Genomic DNA, 15640 nt, shown 5'->3' with positions numbered 1-15640 from the left:
TATTTAATTAATTTGCAGTTTGAAATTATTTGTGGGTTCCTGTTTTGTACCCTTAACATTTCTTTTTCTCCTCTTCACCACATTCCTTCAAGGATGTTACACGTTTGTGAACTTCAGTAATGTGTTGCCTGATGAATACCGTCTTCATCCCACAGATTTCTTATCTTTGAAATAACTTTGGATCCAGAAGAGTGTTAAATAGCCTCCAGAAGGCACATGCACTAATTCATAACAATGTCTTCCACAGACCTCAAGGGCATCCCTTGCGCCAGATGTTATGCGGCTGGTACATATAAAGATCTGTATGTGCTCGTAATTTAAGTACCACTATATTTTCTACCCTAAAAGAAATATTAAAACTGCCACATGATAGCATTTTCTTTAATATGCTAAGGCCTTGGTCTTCAAGTTTGTGCGCAATGCAGCCGGCAGATGTCAGCCTTAGATATGCAACAGATTGGTTTATATTGCTTAGGCAAGGAGCATGACACCGAGGACTGTGGGTCATGCCTGTCCAGGTACCCGAAAGCCCTTTGGGAGAGGGTGGCGCAGACGTTCACATTCGTCTACAAGGCGAAGGGTGAGGCTCTGTGGTCTCGGTCAAGGCCACACAGTACTGAACGACGCCCGAAGAGTGAGCGGCTCCATGCAGGGAAAAGGTCAAGAAGAAGCATCGGAAGAGGTCGTGTTCCCCGAATGATTCCTCGCACTGACATTAGTCTTCCTCTTTGAAAAAAAGCGCCACCACTCATGGGAGTCACCTGAGCGTCCGGTGCGGGTACCTTTTCCTGCCCAGTCCTCCACGCCAGAGTACTGGGAGAACTTCCACCTGAAGATGTTGGACATCTTTGCCAAGGCGCCATCCGCTCCATCCTAGTCACCTGTGGCGCAGGCGATGGCGCTGCAGGGTCACATTGCATCTGATGTAACCAGCAGGGTAGCCTTTGGGAACCACTCCCGCATGCCTAATTGCTAGGGCCTGGATCGGGCAGAGACAGAGGTCTCATTGTCATCTCCGGTGCTGACCTGCTCTGCGGGAATACGTTCCACTCCCTAGGGTTATCTTCATATCAAGTATGTACGACATCTATGATGAGGAGGGCGTCCAGGTCCTTTTTGGGTTTGAACATATAGGCTCTAGAGAGATTAGGGATTTTCAGGAAAAATTCTACGGGTAAGGTGAGAACGTGCTGGGCCTGACAGAGGACCTGCAGCGGGGCAGTGGCCTCTACACCTCACTGGAGGTGGAATTATTGCCAGCTCCCACCCCTAGTAAGCCCCTCAACACCTTCCAGCGCTTGATAGCTAAAATGGGCAGTACTCTAGGACGATCTGTTCCATCCAGGTCCATGGTTCAGTACAAGCTTTGCGATATTCTGGTGGATGCCCCCCAAAAAGAAACGCTCCTGTCCTTCATTGTGGCGGTGGAGGTCTCCGTATTGGAGATGTGGGAGAAACCTGCCTCGGTTCCTGCTGTGGACAAGGATCTGGCTTGGAAACGCCATCCCGCTCAGTCGGATCCAGCCTTTCTTTCTTCCCATGCTTAGCCCGAGAGCTTGGCGGTTCAACTTGTGACAGGTAGCCTGAAGACGTTTACATTCCTGTCCCTTCCATCGGACACTGAAAGTAAAGGGGTTGACGCATGGGGCAAGAAGGTGTTTGCGTCAAGCCGTCTTGCCCTCTGGGCCACGAATGCCTCTTGCGCTATGGCAAAGTTTTCCTTTGGATGACTGTGGCTAATGAATTTGACTGCGTTCCAGAGGAAGAGATGGACATCTTCCTCTCCTAGGTCTCTGACAGCAGGGAGGCGACACGTCAGATGTTGCAGTAAGGACTGGACACAGCAGTCTGTGTGTGAAGGGCCACGGCTACTAGCACAGTGGTCAGATGCCACCCGTGGCTGAGGACGTCAGGGTTTGTGGTCTATGTCCAAGCCAGGCTGTTGGATATGCTGTTCGACAGCCATAACCTTTTTGGCGCTAAGGTGGACAACGCCCTCCAGAAGGTCCTGTCGTCCAAGGCGACTACTAAGTCTTGGGGCGAGAGGTAGAACAGCCTTCTGCACAACCGTTGTCTCTGGGCAGGGGTTTTCATCCCTTTCTTGCCTTTGCCCTGAGGGGCCATGGTCAGTCTGCCCCGAGAAGAGGGCAAGGCAGGCGCTTCGGGTGGCTAGTGAGGGGAAGTTGCAGTGGCCACTGTCCCCGCCACACCCCAAGGCGCTAAACCTCAGTAACGGGCTTCCCCATCTGCCACTGGTGGGGGCTGAGGCTTTCTTTGTTCAGCTTGGAATGGTTGAAGGCCACGTCAGACGCTTGTGCCTTACAGGACATCCGACTGGGATTTTGACTTTAATTCCTTCAGCGCCCCCCAGACCACAGCCTTCCTGCCGCCCTTTTGTTGTTGATCCCCATTCTACTCTAAGTGGTCTGTCAGCTTCTGTTGAAAGGCCTGATCAAGCTAGTTCTGTGATCAGAATGGGGACAGGGGTGGTACGTCCTATTTTCTGGCGCCGAAGGAAGACAATTGTACCCCATCCTGGATCTGCGGCTGCTGAACTTGTTCCTACACAAGGACAAGTTCATGATGGTTTCTCTAGTCCAGATTCTACAAGCCTTCAATCTGCAGAACTGGTTGGTCTCCCTGGACCTTTAGGATGTGCCCGTTCATCAAAAGCACATGAAGTTTGTGGTGGGTCAACACCATTACCAGTTCAAGGTCCTGCCTTTTGGGCTTTCTTCGGCTCCCAGGGTTTTCCCCAAGCTGCTAGAAGTGGTAGTGGCTCGCCTCAGGAGGGAGGGCATCATGTCTTTTCCTACCTCGACGACTGGCTTGTCTGAGTTCGCTTCCAGCTCTGGTGTCGGAGGAACTTCTCAGCACATGCACTCTATTGCACAACCTGAGATTTTCCCTGAACTTCAAAAAGTCTCAGGTTTCGTCATCACAGTCGCTCTGATTTATCAGTGCGGTCTTGGACAACTCCCTGAGGATCGAGTGGCGAACATCTTTCTGATCGTTAATGTCCTCCAATGCCAGGAACAAGTGGCCTTCTGCCTCCTAGTGATGCCAGAGGCAAGGCTGCGCATGAGTTAGCTTCAGTGGCTTCTCTATTGCCAATGGTCACAGTTTCAGGGCACATGTCGGACCCTTTGCAGGTCTCGGACCAGGTGGCTTAGGATTTTGCATGGTGGGCCGTGCGAGACAACTTGGTAAAAGGTGCGTTGTTTCGCCAACCTTGGCCCCAGGTGATGGTTGTCATGGACGCACTCTGACTGGTTGTGGTCTCCCGCAGAGGCTCGGGAATGCATCAACTTGCTGGAGCTGAGGGCGATCAGGCTGGAGGTGGTGGATGTCTTGTACGATATGGTGCAGATAGCCACTGTTCTCTCTCCCCCTAAGTACCTCCTGTGTGATATTGGTAAGGTCTCTTTGCTTGTGCATGGATTTTTTAACGTGATCTCTATCATTGCCAAGAAATGCATATTGAAATACTGGAAATACAAAGTAACTCCAACATGTACAGAATGGCTTAAAGAGTTGGCGTATGCTAATGAGGGAAGAGGGATATAGGTTGTGCCTACATGTAGACCAAAGGACATTTGGGTGCTATTCTAGGACTACCTCTCACGAACAGTGACAGGTTGAGGAGATAAGGTACCACAGATTTTGAGCAGTTTGGTGTATTTATGTTTATGTCCTCTGTGAATGGACCTACGTCGATGAGGATGGACAGCTACCACTGACTATTGGGTTTACCTGTGATTGTTATAGTGCTTGTCTATGGTGTAATTTAACATGTCTGCCTAATTCTTTTAAAAAGTGTTAAAAAAAGAAAAGAACAGGAATCAAGGGGCTCAAACATAGCACCCCTAAGAAACGTTAAAACTAGTTTCAAATCCAACGAGGAAACTGGTTCCCCGCAAGAACTGCATAACAGTGGGGATTGTGTAAAATGAGTCCCGGTCTGGGAAAATGTGCTATCAGCAGGCAGTCCCAGAACATGTGAAGGTGTCTGCCCCAGCTCTCCCTCACTTGAGACATGCATCGCTGATATTCTGCGTAAATCTGGAGATGCGCACCAGAGTGTAATGTAACTGGTTCAATATCTTTAATTGTATGCATCTAAACCTGACATTGAGTGAGACATACATTGTCAGTAGACACCATCTATACCATTGGTCATCCCGAATCTCATTGGCCAGATCCCGCTCCCATTTCTTCCGTACCTTGTTCACTGATGGCTAATTAGCCTGACTCAGTCTATATAACCTAGAGACCAGCCTCCTGGCATCCCCACTCGACACCACTGCCTCAATACACTTGTGAGTGCCCGGCTCCTGCAGGAACGATGGCCACCTGCGGCGTGCCGCAGCCCGAATTCTGAAGTATTGTAGAGTGTTAATGGAGCTGTTACACATCTTTGCTGCAAACTCCTCGAGCGTCACACACTTCCCACCTGGAAAAAGATCCTGCTAAACCATCTGCTGCTCAGCATCCCAGGACCTCTGAATGTAGGAGTCATACGCGGGGGGAGCCCTCGGCATTTCCACAGGGGCAGCGCTCCCCTACACAGGGCCAGTATGCCCAATCTATTAAACAGTCGATACCACGCATTCGCAGTCATGAGGACCGGGTTGAATGAGCAACAGTCCGCATTCCGGTCCTTAAAGATGTATGCTTTCAAGTCAGTTGGCGCTGCACTGTAGCACTCCATCGCCCTGTGTATCTGCTCTGGAGAAGGTGTAAGCCTGTGACCCGCATATTGTGCTTGGGCAACAATATAATACAACTCAAAGTCGGGCGCTGCCAGACCCCCTTGCATCTAGGGTTCCGCCAAACGTTTCCAACTCATTCGGGCCACCCTTGCACCCCAAACTAATTCGATAGCCAAGGACCGAAGTTTAATAAAGAATATTCGCCCAGGCCACATTGGGACAGTACTAAAATAATACAAAGGTTTAGGGACCACCACAACCTTCAGTAAAGACAATCACCCATATTGAGATATGGGTAATCTGGCCCACAGCTGCAATTTAACGGCCTGGGAATTTAGATGCACCTCGTGATTGTCGATGTTTAGCGAACAGTGAGATTGAGACACTAGGACGCCCAGGTATTTAAACCCATTTGGGACCTACCTGAACCCTAGCAAGTCTCCTGGCCCTGGCATAGTGTTCGTGAGTGGGAATAACTCAGATTTTGCATCATTCATTTTGTAATCAGAGTAATGTGTAAATGTTCGAACCCCTGCCATCTAGGGACCCAGATTCTGCTCTGGGTCTCGAATATACAATAGTGTGTCATCAGCATATAATGAAATGACTTGGCGTGGACCCGCTATGCGCATTGCTCTATGGCCATGCCTGTCTCATCAGCTGCGCAAGATGCTCTATCGTTTGGGCAAACAGCAAGGGGGACAAGGGACACCCCTGTCGTATCCCGTGCCGCAATCGAAACTCCCGTAATAGCATACCATTAGTGCAAACTCTGGCGACTGGATTGACATACAATAGCCACACACAACTGACAAAGTAACCCCCCAACCGCAAATGCTGCAAAACTCCAAACAGGAATTTCCAAGACACTGAATCAAAGGCTTTCTCGTCATTCAAGGAAGTCGTGACCGCCCCTTGCTTTCGGGTTTATCTGCGATATAACACAGACACGTTGTTGTAAATTAAGTGCAGTAAACCGGTCCGGAATAAATCCCAACTGATCTGGATTGACCAGCAATAACATAAATGGCAAAAATCGCGTGGCCAAATCCCTCGCAAACACCTTTGAATCTGCATTAATCAACGACAGCGGCCTGTACGAGACCATTTCATGTGGTGGTCTAACCGCCTTTAACAATACCGAACGTATAGCCTTGGAAAGCGATGGTGGTAATCTGCCATGCTCTAACAATTCCTCCCACAGCCTCAGAAGTCGTGGCACCAGTATTGTTTTGAGATCCTTATGCAGTTAAATTCTGATCCCATCGGATCTGGGGGCTTTCACTGACGCTAACAACGCTATTTCCTGCATTGTAACCGGTTGATCAAGGGCCTCCTGCGCTTCATCAGGCAATCCTGGGAGGGCAATATCCCGGGAGGGCAATATCCCCAATGTACCGATACCTTTCCTCATCCGTACATGTATCGGCATTAGCATATGGGGATTCATAGTAAGCATGGAACTCTCTTTTTAGTCCCTCAGTTTAACGTATCTACCGTCTGCCCGTGATTCCGGCTATGTGCTGTGACCCCCCTTTCACCCTGAATTACCCCAGCTAGGAAACGCTCTGGCCTATCCACCTCCCCATTTGTGCACGCCTGAGACAGTCTTGCCATGCACCCAACTGATTCCTGAAACTTCAACAGGTTCCCTTTTATCAACCCCAGCAGTGTCCTGCCATTGGATGTGCGATAGTAATTCTCAAGCTGTCTCAGTTGCGTTTCCACCCCCAGTAACGCCCGGTGAACCTCCCGCAATACCCCTGTGGTCGTAGACATCATTTCCCCTGCAACCATACTCTAAATGTCTTCCACACCGTAGCATATTGAGCCATCGATCCCCAATTCCTTTAAAAAAAAACTTCAACCTTCTTGTTTAATGATAGCAGACATGTGTCTAACAACACCACAGGAGACATCTTCCGTAATGGCCGAGGCACAACGAGACAATCCCACATTGCTGTCATCTCCACTGGCGAGTGGTCAGAGAGTATCCTCGGGTGAATTTTACAGTCCCGCACTCTCAGCACCCACCCCTCCAATGCCAACCAATAATCAATCCTGGACTGCGCGTCATGAGCAGACAAGTAATGTGTACCCGGCTACCTCGGATTCCGGGTCTTCCAGCCATCCCCCAGCCCCATCGGAGACATAAGCTGTCTTACACACATCTGCCTTACTCAGCTGGCGATCCTCATCTCCTCCTTCTCCCCCAACTTCCAGTGTTATGCTGATGACACACAACTCTTCTTCAAACTTCCTGCTGACCCTCCTGCACCTTCCATCATCCCTGACAGCACTTTCTGCCATCCAGGCCTGCTGCACTTCCAATGATCTCTGCCTCAGTGCCAGCAAAGCGTGGTTCCTTCCGATAGGGACCACTGCACCACACGTCTTCCCTTCACTCTGGCCTTATTCCATGGGCTCTCCCCCTGCTTCCTCTTCTGAAGCCTGAAACCTCCGAGTTATCTTCGCCTCCGCTCTCTCTCCTTACTCCCTCACACTCAGGCATTTCAGCTCTTCTTCTCAAAGGAATTTTACCTTTTCTCACCTTCCCCCAGAAGCTCTGTTACCCGAGCCCTGGTTTTCTATATGCTTAACTATTGCAATAGCCCCCTCCTGAATCTACCTTCTTCCAATCTGTGACCCCTGCAGCTAATGCAGAATAGGGTAGCAAGACTTATCTTGGCCTCAAGCACAGGGGCCACATCTCTCTTGCCCTAAAAAGTCTTCACTGGCTCCCAGTTGCTTCACAGATTAAATTTAAAACCCCCTGTGTCATCCACAAAGCTGTCTGAGGCCGGGCAACTCTCTTAATAAATATATCCCCCTCTAGACCTCTTCCTTCCTCTGGCACCACTCCCTGTGTCTAAAGCGTTTAGCTAAAGAGAGGGCCAGAGGTCAATTGCATTCCTCAGCTGACCAACTCCCTGTGTTTAAAGCGTTTCTCTAAACAGAGGGCAGGAGGTTGATCGCTTTCCTCAGCTGGCTCCCTTTTTTGGGACAGCTCCCCCTCCCTTTTCGTCTTGAGCAGGACTTTTTTTTTATTTATTTTTTTTTAAAATGTTTATTTCAAACAAAGGCAGGAAAACAAGTACAGTTATGCGTCAACCCAACATTTCAATCAAGTTCTTCCCTCCCTCTCCTCCACCATGTGACTGCCGATACGGAGCGGAGACTCAGGACCTTGGGGGTTCCCCTCCCATTTTCATCTCTTATCCTCCCCCTCAGGTACAGCCCCACTGTTCAGGATCCTCCTAGCTTGCTGAGGTTTATAGGTGAGGGCTGGGAATTTGAGGTCATAGTCAAGAACTGGGCCCCAGATGTTCTGAAAGCGGCGAAGGAGCCCTGCCGTAGCCACTGTTACCTTCTCTGCGATAAGAATGTCCCATAATTTGGTCCACCAGAGGGGCAGGAGTGGGCCTTCCTTGGATTTCCAGGAGCGGGCAATCGTTATTCTTCCAGCTAGGAGGCATTGGGACAGCAGCTTAGCTTTGGCTCCCGATCTAGGGTAGATTCCGGGGACCGGGACGCCTAGCAGGATAGGTTCAGGCTCTAGTGGGAGTGCCGATTGAGTGATTCCTTCAATGGCAGCTAAACACTGTTCCCTGAATTGTTGGGCTTTTGGGCATATCCATCACATATGGAAAAAGGATCCCGGGTGTCCGCATTGTCTCCAGCATGCCGGATCCAGCGTTTGGTTCATGTGGTGGAGCCTCGTGGGGGAGCAGTACCATCGCAGCAGGATTTTGTAGGCGCACTCCCTAGTGGTGATACAGGCCGAGGATGAGTGGGCCCGAGTCCAAATATCCACCCAGTTCTGATCCTCTATAGGATGGCCTAGATCTGCCTCCCCTTGTGCCATACACCGCATTTTGGATGTGAGGAAATCCCCCTGAAAGCATCTGTACAGAGTAGAGATCTTACCTCGGGTTGGAAGATCCGCGAGAGTTAGCTCCAGTGCTCTGGGGGGGGGGTGGGCTGCTGCCTGGCGGGTTTGCGGATGGGAGCACCAATGTCGCAGCTGGATGTAAGAGAACCTGTCCTTCTCTTAAAGCTGGAAAGCTTCCTTGCATTGTTCAAAAGTGCGAGGTTCCTCCCCCACAAACAATTGTCCCAGCGACTCCAGGCCCCCTGCGATCCAGTTTTTGAAGTTCTGGGGGTTCATTCCAGGTGTGAAGGTGGGTTTGAGGAACACAGGCGACGAGGGGCTCAGTCCTCTGGGGATCCCCTTTTTCTTTAATGCACTGTCCCAAACGTCTATGGTATGCCTGTTGGCTAGCAGTAGTTTCTTCCTTGTCTGTCGCCTTGGGAGTGGGATATGTGGAAGAAAGTGCAAGGGGGAGGTAGACGGGATTGTTCAAGCTCCACCCATCTAGGGCGATCAGAGGATATCTGCCACGCTTGAATACATGCTAATTGTGCTGCCATCTGGTGTCCCTGTAGGTCAGGAACCCCCAGGCCACCCATGTTTGTTTTGCCTAGCAGTGTTTTTTGGGGGATCCTGGGTTTCTGCCCCCTCCATATACATCGTAGCATGTTCCTTTGGAGGTCCCCAAGGGCTAGCGGTGGAATGGGAACTGGAAGTGACGAGCAGGCATAGAGAAACCTGAGGAGGAGGTTCATCTTGCAGGCAGTGATGCGGCCCGTTAAAGAGATTTCCTGGGATTTCCACCGCTTCAGGTCATATTCGAGTTCTTTAAAGAGGGGGGGGGGGGAGTTTACACGGTAGATATCTGTTGGGTTTGCTGGGATTTGGACCCCCAAGTATGGGATTGCCTTAGCCTTCCACTGAATCGGTCATAGGGGGGTCAAGGCTTCCTTCTCTGCCGTGGTGAGGCCTATCCCCAGGGCCGTGGATTTGTTGAAGTTTATGGCAAAGCCAGTGACTCTTCCGTAGTTCTCTAGCTCAACAAGGGCGTGTTTCAGTGAGATACAGGGCTCCCAGATGGTAAGCAAAACGTCATCTGCGTATAGGGCAAGTTTATGTTGTGACGGGCCAACTTGGAGCCTTGGAGACTTGTTAGTCTGATTCTTTGGGCGAAGGGTTCTGTGATCAGGGCAAACAGGAGCAGGGATAGTGGGCACCCCTGCCTGGTCCCGCTGGTCAAGGGGATCGGGGTAGAGAAGTTGCCGTTGATCCTCAGAAGGGTTTTTGGAGACTTGTAGTTTGCTAGGACCATGGTTCGGAACTCTGGCCCAAACCCAAAAGCTTCTAGGGTAAGTTTCATAAAGGACCAGTCCACCTTGTCAAATGCCTTAGTGGCGTCGAGGGCCAAGGGTGCTAGGCTCTGAGAATCTTGGGTGACCAGGTCCAGTGTTCTGCAGATGTTGTCGCCCGTGGCTCTATTTCTGATGAACCCGGTTTGGTCCGAGTGGATTATCTTAGGCAGGATGGGGGACAGACGCATCGCAAGGACCTTGGAGTAGATGCTGGCATTGATGTTCAACAGGGCAATTGGTCTGTATGAGGCCGGGTTCCTTGGGTCTCCCCCAGGTTTGGCTAGAAGGACAGTAATAGATTCTTGCATGGAGGGGGGTTATCGTGCCCGTTTCCCTGAAAGAGTTAAAGAGGTTCAACAATGGCATCAGTAATTGGTGCCTAACGATCTTTTAGAACTTGGTAAAGTATCCGTCAGGTCCGGGGGCTCGGGTTTTAAGCAATTGTATGGCCTCCTCTACCTCTTTGCCTGAGATCGGTGCATCCAGGGTGTCTCGGGCGAAATCTTCCAACTGGGGGAGGGTAGCTCTCTGCAGGTATTTTGTTTGTTCCATCACGTTCCGTGGCGGTGCAGCCATCACTTGTGTCAAGTGATCCGTTGCCAGTTGTAGTTTCTCTAGGTCTGAATATAGTATCTTGCCCTGTGGGTCTCGTAGTCCAATAATTGTATTGCTCCTTTTTATTTTAGTGAGTTTGGCCACTAGCAGTTTGTTCGCTTTATTGTTTTTACATAATAGAATTGTTTAGCCTTTGCCAGCAGTATGTTCAGCGTAGTGGGCCTCGACTCTTGTTTTTTCTGTGCAGTTCGGATGGCTCGTTGTGTTTTGGGGGACAAGCCCTTTTTTTTATGAGTGTCTTCTGCTTTCCGGAGGTCTTCTTCAAGGGACTGGCGAGTTTGCCGCCTGTTCCTGTGATATGCCACTCCTTGGGCTATTAGTTCTCCCCGAATGACTGCTTTCATAGCATCCCATGTGTTTGCCATGGAGGTGTCTTTGTTAGGGTTCTCTTTAAAAAAAAGTTTTTAATTGACGTTGCTATGGCATCCCTTATCGGCATCTCGTTGAGAATTGGGTCGTACAGTGACCATCTGCGTTGGGTGGTGGGGGCTGGTTCATGAATGAGGATCTCCAGGGTTACCGGGGCATGGTCGGACAAAATCCTTGATCCAATGGATACCTCATTGGTATAGGCGAGCACCTGCGGGGATGTCAAGAGGAGGTTGATTCTTTAAAACGTTTAATGGACATAGGAATAAAAGGAATAGTCTGTCTCTGATGGGTGCAGCACCCGCCACAAGTCTACCACCTCTAAGGTCCTAAATAGGGGTAGTAGTCCAAGGGCCAAAGTGACGTCTCCTGAGGAGGGTGGGTGCGATTTGTCTTTTGTGGGGTCTGGGACTCCATTAAAATCTCCTCGCATTAGTATTTTGCCCTCAACAAAGGGCGCCAGCGCGGCGCTTAGAGTTTCATAGAATGAGACTTGTTCCATATTGGGGGCATACACCGAAACAAAGGTGTACAGTTGGCCAAGCAGGAGGCATTTCACTGCCACAAAACGCTCCTCCGGGCAGAGTTTTGTTTCCAGAATGTGTGGGTTTAATCCCTTCCTAAAGAGAACCGCTGTACCCCCCTTCTTGGTGCCGCCTGAGGCGATAAGTTGCTTCGGGAATTGTTGCGAGCGCAGGCGCCCAAAGTCTGTGGGTAGTAGGTGTGTTTCCTGATTTAGGGCCACCACTGCATCTTCATCTTGGAGCTTTTGTAGAATTGATTTACGTTTGTGGGGGGGGGGGTTTAACCCCCTAACATTAAGGGTGCAGTGTTCCTGGGTGGGGGGCAATGTTGCTGTTCGGTCCCGGGGGGGTGGTGGTCGGATATGGGTCAGCTATGGGTTGAGAGAAGTTGAAGCTGTATACCATCCTGCGCTTGGGATTTTTGCCCATGCCTCCAACAGGGAGGCTGGGTATTAACCAACGGGGTGGGGGGCAGCTTTATGAGACTTGCAAGTCTCATAAAGCTGCCAAAATGGCTGAAACTAAAATCAGGTTTTGTGGTATTCCAAGGACTTGTGAGTGGATTGTACCTCGGAAATGTGCAGGAACCGTGGGGGGAAGCCCGCTGCCCTAAGCGTGGTGATGGTTTGTTTATTTCTTTGTAGGTGGCGATCTGCCAAGGCGAAAGAGGTGCAGGTCTCGAGGAGGAGTAAGCTGCGCCGAATAGTTATAGGCGAGTAGGAGCTATAGGGTCCATCGTTTAAGAAGTTAGTTTTCAGTTCCTTTACCTATATACCATTCTTTCATATTAAGGTATCTCCTCCTCCTGTCTCTTGGGACTTTCATCCATGGAGTCAGCTTCTCTTTCGGAGGGGGTGTAGGATCTTTACCTGCAATGGTTTCAGGAGTCAGTGGGGAGGAGGACCGAATTTGGGTGCATAATTTGTTCAGCATCCTCGAGGTGGCTGATTTTCCTTAAGGTGCCTCTATAGGTGAATTGTAGCGCTGTCTGGAAGAGCCATCTATAGCGGACATGCTGGCTTTGAAGAAAGCGAGTTAAGGGTCGGAGGGACCTTCTTTTTTGCAGCGTGAGAAGGGAGAAGTCCTGGTAAATTTGGAGGGGAGAGCCCTGGAAGGTCAGCTCATCCTGGGTGCGGCTGATCGTCAAGATGGCCTTTTTCGTAGTGCAGAAATGTACTCTAGTGATAACGTCGGGTGGGGGGAGTCTGCTGCCACTCCCCAGAGTGGGCGTAGCCTATGGGTGTGATCCAACAAGAGCTGGGACTTTTCCAGGTGTGGGAGCAGGGACTGGAAGAGGTTCCCCACGTATTCCGCTAGGTTTTGATCTGGAATCGAGGCAGGAATACCCCGAATTCGTAGGTTATTGCGCCGGGCTCGATTTTCCAAGTCTTCTTGTTTAAATTGTAAGATTCCGCATTTGTCCTGCAAGGCTCTAATGGAATGTTGGATTTCGCTTGGGGTCGTGGTGTGCTCTTGGGTCTGGTCCTCAACTTCCCCAAGCCTTTGTGCTGCTTCCGTCACTCTCTGGTGAGTGTGTTCTTGTTTTGTAGAAAGTTCATTCATGCAGGACCTAAACTCTGATTTGCTGTCAGCCATAAAAGCCAGTAGGTTGCTTCTGGTTGCGAGGGTTCCCTTGTCTTCCGTGGTAATCTGAGGCACAGAGTCGGGGGGATCCTGTTTCTTTCCCTTGTCCACCAATAGCAGCATTGTGGCTATGTCTGTGTTCTTATTGGATTTAGATTGCTTGGCCATGACGTCTTCACTCCTGAAGTGGGAAGTGTAGAAGCTCCTCAAGAAATATTGTAGATAGGTGGAAATTCGTGTAGCCTGAGATAGGCACAGGCGCAGCACTGTGGTTCGGGTGGTGGTGGAGTTGCAGGTGAGGTGGAGGGCCCCCAAGCCTACGAGGAGTTGAGTAGGCTGAATGGCCCATCTGGGCTAGCTGGGAGGAGGGGGGGACTGAGTAGTGGGCCGGGGGACCCCAGGAGGTACTCAGGTGAGGAGGTGCAGTGCCACAAAGATCCTATATTTAGCTAAGGCTGTATGGGGACATGGGTTAGAATAAGGCTGTTAGGTTTCCCTGAGGCTGTGGTATGTAGCGGCCGTAATTAGCCTGGTATGGGGTGTGGCCGTGGTGGGAGGGTCCCGGACAGGTCAACAGCACTGCGGCATGGTACGCTGGGCCTCGGGGTCTCCTGGCTGAAGTCCAGATTGTGGCTCACCAGGCCACTTGTTGCAAGTGGTTATGGGCAGCTGTGTTAGGCTTGATTCTCCTCAGGCCTTGCAGCCTTTACTTGAATGCATGGTCCAAGCCGGGGGATTTGGGTGGGTGGGGATTCCCACCAAACATTAAGGGCCAACAAGAGGGGTCCAAAGGCTGGTGAGTCTTTTGATGGTAGTGGGAGGGGTGGGAGAAGATCATGCAGGCCTCCCTACCTTCAGCAATGCAGGTCTGCCAGGTCTCAGTGCTGCTCGTGTTGTCCTCTACAGTGCAGGCGGGCCCAGCAGGGAGCAAGCGTGAATGTTGGAGGAGTCATCCGATGCCGGCAAGGTGATAGTTGCGGTCGAGACGTGCGTTGTTCTTCCCCCTTCCAGGGGTCCTCACAGTGCCTCCATGACTGCCCCCAATAGTTGGATGTGGGAGCGCGGCCCGGGGAGCGGCAGGCTTCCCTCTGATTGAGGCGTCTGGCCATAAGGTCGCGGGGGGGAGCCGCTGGCTAAGCCATACTGCGCCAGCCCCCCCGGGGGTCACAGCCCTCTGAGCCCTCCCCGGTGGGGGAGACATGAGTGCAGGAGACGGGTCACCGCAAGGAGCCCCCTCGGGCCCCCTCCTCTGGAGCTTGTCGGAGCAGTGTTCTGATGCCGTTTTGTGGTGGAGGCTTCAGGGGGTCGAGGGGGTGAGTCTACCATTGCGCCATTGCTAGGAGAGGCCTCAGGCTTCCTCACTCTTCTCTCTGGCGCAGGCCAGCAGGTTGCGTGGCTCTGCCCGCCATTTTGGATGATACGGCGGGGGAGACCGCGGGGCAGTCAGGGCACAATCTTGTCTTTCCTGGGGACTACGGCCCCCTCAGCCGCATCGGTTGGGGCACCGTGTCTTCACAAGTTGCCACCAGTGTTTGGCTCGTTGAAACGGTCAGTGGAACCGTGCTAGTTTGTAGGGTATAGCCGGCATCCCACGGAGGCCATCAAGGGAGCAACCGAATCATCGGCTCTCCAGGCCATGCCTCCCTGAGCAGGACTTTATTAAATTCTGGAAGATCCTCAAGACCTTCCTCTTTACCTCCTCTTTCCCTCCCTCTCTCCTCTGCTAATCTCACAGTTGCTTGTTTGGTGTTCAGGGCCCTTATGCATCCTCGCGGCCCTGACCTCCCACACTGAATCACCCCAGCTTCTGTCTATCCTCAGCACTTGCCTCGGCTCACCCTCCACCCTTGCAGGCTCGCACTTACCTTACATTGCATTTCACCTGTTGCTCACACATGAGCACCCCACCACCTATCCCATTCCCTCTCCCTTCTGCACTTGCATGTTCTGGACACTCAAGGCATAGTAGGTTTATTCTCCACCCCACTATATTTAATATTTTTCTATGTATTTTAATTGTTTCTCATCCCTTGTTCCCGCTCTGTTGCCCTGTGGGCACTTTGAAACAGTATTTCTGAGGCTTGTGGAATCTGCTTAGATCACATGCTATGCATGGGCCGACATCTAGTGGTAGCTCCGGAGTATTACATTTTTTGTTTTCGAAACCCGAAAAGGAACTTCGACAGGGCGTGCCAGTAATGTGATATGGCATTTATAACGCGCCTATACACAAGTGTTTCAAGGCGCGATACTATCCCTAGTGTGTCGTCTACTGTACCCATGGTCCTTCACGTGTCGAGGTCCCTGAGATTGTCGGACGCATATTGCAGAGTTCCTTCTTGGCTGACGCCATTACTTAGAAAAGTTTAATTCTAGTATTTCTTTCTGTCCTTTCAATAACTGTTTAACGCAAGATCTTCGGCGACGGCTTCAAAGACAAGTTTTCATTCATCAACGACAGCAACTCCCATCTCACCGATCGTTTGTTTACGGCCTCTCATGATACCATCGGGCCTCGGCCCTGCACCGTAGGGAGAGCGGGGGAGGTTCATATCTAGTTTCGTTAAGAGGATGTATATTCCCCTTTACTCCCATCTATTTTGCCAGGCTGCC

The sequence above is a fragment of the Ambystoma mexicanum genome, chromosome 2q (assembly GCF_040938575.1).
Source record: "Ambystoma mexicanum isolate Mex_15411 chromosome 2q, UKY_AmexF1_1, whole genome shotgun sequence".
In the NCBI taxonomy this organism is placed as follows: Eukaryota; Metazoa; Chordata; class Amphibia; order Caudata; family Ambystomatidae; genus Ambystoma; species Ambystoma mexicanum.
This window is presented reverse-complemented; position numbering follows the sequence as displayed.